The sequence below is a fragment of the Copadichromis virginalis genome, linkage group LG9 (assembly GCF_057382275.1).
Source record: "Copadichromis virginalis isolate Kocher_CV1m ecotype Utaka linkage group LG9, C_Virginalis_male_GT1.1, whole genome shotgun sequence".
In the NCBI taxonomy this organism is placed as follows: Eukaryota; Metazoa; Chordata; class Actinopteri; order Cichliformes; family Cichlidae; genus Copadichromis; species Copadichromis virginalis.
The window spans coordinates 3,566,195-3,571,089 of NC_140626.1; the positions used below are offsets into that span (position 1 = coordinate 3,566,195).

A 4,895-nucleotide genomic window follows, 5' to 3' on the forward strand; every position below is an offset into this window, starting at 1 on the left:
ACCTTGGTCCGTTAGGAATGTTGCCAACATGCCATTTTAGGTGAGGCATGTTAATAGGTCTTTAATATGGTACTCCGTTTGGCCACTTTATATTATTGAAAATACGGTTTTATAACACTTGTTACATTATCCGGTTTAGGCTACACCGTACTGCACTGCAATCACAACTTCGTACAATTCGAAGACGTCTGTGGTCAGTGACTTTTGAAACCAGTGTGACTTTCAGTTCTTTGTGACACACACTCACTGTTTATTCAAATTAAATGGTATTGTGAAATTGTAAAAATAAGTATATTTGAATGTGCACCACTAGTCAAGTAATGAAGTGTGTTGTTATGGTAATGATAAATTACTCATGTTTTTTTGTCTGATTTCAGACAGTATCATTTCACCCGTGCATCAATGTATGCGGAACTGACTGACAGTGCCTTGGATGAACATGTGCAGGACATTGTCGCTGGCAATGAACAAATTGGTCCTGAGGCTGTCAGAGCCTCCCTGCGAGTACGTAGACTACGTGTACAGCGAAGGAGGGTTCTAGCAAGCATGCTACGGATAAATCCTGGAGCAGCTGCCCTTAGAGCAGTTTTGCGGAGACCAGAACGAAGAACATATCAGGTTGCAGGTCCAAACTCATTGTGGCACATTGATGGAAATCACAAGCTGATAAGGTAACTGTTACGAAATCAGTTTTACCCCGGTTCTTTTTATTCCTCGAGCATCCAGAAATGGCACCGGACTCAGTAGTCATTTTCACAAAGCTTTTATTCATCTTTATTCATCTTCATTTAAGCATGCATCTTCTAGAAGGGAAGACAAGGCCGGTGTCCCTCTGCAAAAATCTTCACCCCTTTGTTAGTTACAGCCAGCTTTATAGAAGCGACCCCATCATAAAACCCCCCACGGTGTGCTGCAAACTCTGTGTCTGTGTCTATGTGCACGAGCACATGAATGCCTACATGTGCGTTCCCACGTGTCTATGTGAGTGCTCGTGTGTGACTGTGTACGCATACCTGTGTGTATGTGTGAGTGCGTGTGGATGTGTGTGCGTGACAGTTAAAACACTGTGGGTGTAGGTAACTCCCTAGAGGTCATAAAACCCATCTCCCTTCCAGACCACAGTTACAAATGTTGAGACCCCCACCCATACATCCTCTGGGGAATTTCCACTCAGTGTGGGAGGTCTCCTACACTCTACTCCTAAGTTCACGACACAGTCAGCCTTTATTACTTTAAGGGCAGTGTCTCTACAATAGTTCTACATTCTATGTTAACACATTTCTAAACTCTAAAATAAGCTAAACACTCCTACATAACCAAACACACTGATTTGTTGAACACCTATTTTGACCAAAGTGAAATTCAACATTACATCAAATATAAGACACATCCAATAGAGCCAGGCCCTGGGATGGGCAGTCCTCTAACACAACTTGTTATGTTTAAAGGGGAAGATCATAGAACACAGACAGCGCAAGCAACATACAGAGAAAAATTCAAACTTGACATGCAATAGTGCCATGTAAATCAATTAAGACTGTGTTTTCCATTGTTTCAATAATAAAGCAGAAATAATATTTTTCTTCTTATGGACCACGGTTTTAGGTGGAGGATAGTCATTCATACCTTCGTAAAAATGGTGTTTCCGTATCAAACAGTACACACAAGCCATCATCTACTAAGCACACAATGCGCCAACTGCACACTGATGGTATGAATACAAAACACATCTGGCTTTTGCTTTCTCTGTGCACAAGGTAGGCTATGTCAGTGTGAGCTCATACTTCTGTCATAGATCCATAAGCATAGAGGGATCCAAACTTCAAGTACTGGTGTTTATTCAAACACATCAAAACAAAAACAAGTGTTTATTTCCAAGTATAGGATTATTTGCAATCGCCATAATGACTATATGGGTTACTTGGTCTGCAGTGAACATGCTTCCTCTGCCCCCAGCATCTGGTCATCTAGCAATTCTGTAAAGTAACAATTTCAGTATTTTTACATCAATGGTGTTGGTGTGTTTCTCATTGGCATACGGCAGTGCTACAAATCTTTGTGCGAAGTGACTGTACTAACCGATTCTCATTTCAAGATGTCCTTATGGTGCTTGCTACAGTGTAGCGGCTCGAGTTAGGCTGGACCCGTTGGCCAGCTACCCTCAGGGTCATTCCACGGTTGATTACATGGTCCACTATTGTAGCTCTGATGTCATCAGCAATTCTATTTCTTACTCTTCCTACCCTTCCTCTCCCCCCTCCTCATCTTCCTCTCCCCCCTCCTCGTCTTCCTCTTGCTCCTCCTTGTCCTTGTCGTCCTCTTCATCCTACTTCTTCACCTCCACGTCCTCTTCCTCTGCCTCCTCTACTTCTCACTCTTTCTGCTCCCTCCATTGTACTCCGCACACACAGCTTACCTGTATTATAGTGCTTAGGCTGATTGCAAAGTGAACTAATTATCTAAAAAAGTTTTCACATGTGAAAGTGTGCCAGACAGTTGGCAAATTAGTGTTGATGATAGCCATACATGTGTATACTTTTGCTAGGAGTGTGTTGGAAATTTGGTAATTGAGTGTTGTGCAGTGAATTGTGCCTACAGTTTTGCAAAGTGTGTGTTACAAAATTGCAAACTGAGTGCAAAGCAGTTTTTGTGCTTTTAGTTTTGCAAACTCAGTGAGTGGTTTTGCTATAAGTCTGAATAGTTTTAGAGATTGTGCTACAGGAATCACAGTTAGGGTTTAAGCATTCAGAAAAAACTGTAAAAGAGCATCTTAGAGAAGCAGAGGTGCTCTGGAGGAAATATGGGCAGAGGTTGATCAATCTGCAAAAAACTCCATTAACAAATTGTGCAACAATTTCAGAATAATGTTCCCAAGTGTAAAGTCTTAAAATATTCCATCCTCTAGAGGCATAAAAATATATTTTATCAAAAGATTCAGTGACTGCAGAAATCTCTTTGCAGAAACAATGAGGCTAAAAGCCATGATGTCAGTGATCTTCAAAAGCTCATAGGAAAGTTATCATGGAGCATTAAAGAGTGCCTCAGATCCGTTTCAACATTTAAACTGTCATTTGTGTGTTGAAGTGCAAAAGCTTACGGCACCTGGTATTCCCAGGCGGTCTCCCATCCAAGTACTGACCAGGCCCGACCCAGCTTGCCTTCCGAGATCAGACGAGATCGGGCGTGTTCAGGGTGGTGTGGCTGTAAGGGAGGAGCTGCTTCAGAAACAGCCTTTTTATACATGCTGTGATGACACAGTCATCCTTACGGTTTTTTAATGTCCTGTATATAAGTTGAATTCTCCAAACCACAAAAATGTTGCACTTCCAAATGGTCCTAACACACTGTGTGCTCTGTGTCACTTTAACACTGTGCTGTGAGAAACTAACATGTGTTATTATGGTGACGTTACCGCGGGAAAAGCATTTTTGCAGCTCAGTGTTGAAGCTGCAGTTCGCAACAAAGATTTGCATGCTTTCGCTGTAACATGTGAAGCTTAGCACAATACTATATTTTAAACTGTGTGACATTTGCCAAGTATAAAAGGTCTTTTATAGCGGGCTTCTCTCGCTTACGGCCATACCACCCTGAACACGCCCGATCTCGTCTGATCTCGGAAGCTAAGCAAGGTCGGGCCTGGTCAGTACTTGGATGGGAGACCGCCTGGGAATACCAGGTGCCTGTAAGCTTTTGCACTTCCACACACAAACTGCAGAGGGCGCCGCTGCTCACTCAGTGGAGGTGAGCTTCAGGAAAAGCTTCATGACAACGCTCCTGATTGCATTTCGCTTTTGTGCAAAACAAAAAAACAAGAACGAAATATTTAGGAAATACACAAACTTATTTATTCTGTAAATGTAGAAAATGTCTGTGGCTAGTCCCTCTGGGCTCAGTACAGAGGAACTTGTTAACCTTGTAGTGTGCAGCGGGCGCAGTGTCAACCTGACACCCATGTGCAACCAGTTTGAACTCTTATTGGCTGCCGACTGCGGTCTCGAAGAATACTGAATAAATGCACATCAGTGTGCTACCCTGAGCAGGGAACACGATATCATGGAGTTTCTAACCTGGAGCAAGGTGAAGGTGACGCAACTATGCAGGACCGCCCCTGCTTAGCTTCAGAGATCAGATGAGAACAGGCGTGGTATGGCCGTAAGTGAGAGGCTTCCTCGATAAGGGGGTTCATGTAGATACTGTATGTCAATAGGAAATTGTACTTAGTAGTCAGTATAATCTTTTAATTATATAAGTTTGTATATGGTAGAATACTGCATGTAATCATTAGTGTTTAGTTGGTGGCATATTGAAAGAATGTCTCATCCTAGGAGGTCTGTAACATTCTAGGGTGTTCACCCCCACATCCTAGGAGCATGAGAGAGGTCGTATCTTTTCTTTGTTGATATATGGTATAGCAAACACACGGATATCTCTTTAAGTATAAGAGCCTTTTGTTTAGATGGACCCGCTAGACCCCTGGCACCAGCTTTGGGGAGTCTTCACAGGGTCACATCTTGACCTCACACACACACACACACACACACACACACACGCACACACACACACACACACGTACACCTCCACATTGCAATGTAAAGAACAAACGCTCACTGAAGTATAAATAAAGACCGGGGCAGTTTCTAAGCGCGAGTCTCAGTTCTGGAGACTGCCCTTGCTAGCAAGAAGTCCTGTGTGTTTCTCTTCTCTGAGTCTTTACTGAAGAAGTGTTTTAGAATATATTTCTTAACACTGTAACCCATTTATTGGGATTTAAAAAACAATTCAGAGTGAAGGATATTGATTAGTTTCTACTTTTTTTTAATAGCTGCACATGACAGCACAGTTATAATGCATAGTTAATGCTGCAATATTCGCGTCATAAACAATTGTGAGTGTTT

General features: G+C 42.4%; 1 non-coding gene and 1 pseudogene across 1 annotated transcript; one reads left to right on the top strand and one right to left on the bottom strand.

Moving 5' to 3' along the window:
* Positions 1–3,090: 3,090 nt before the first annotated feature.
* On the bottom strand, positions 3,091–3,209 carry LOC146701124 (5S ribosomal RNA; annotated as a pseudogene).
* A 360-nt stretch (positions 3,210–3,569) lies between these two features.
* On the top strand, positions 3,570–3,689 carry LOC146701125 (5S ribosomal RNA). Its single transcript, XR_014922412.1, has one exon. It is a non-coding gene; the product is annotated as a 5S ribosomal RNA (ribosomal RNA).
* Positions 3,690–4,895: the final 1,206 nt, after the last annotated feature.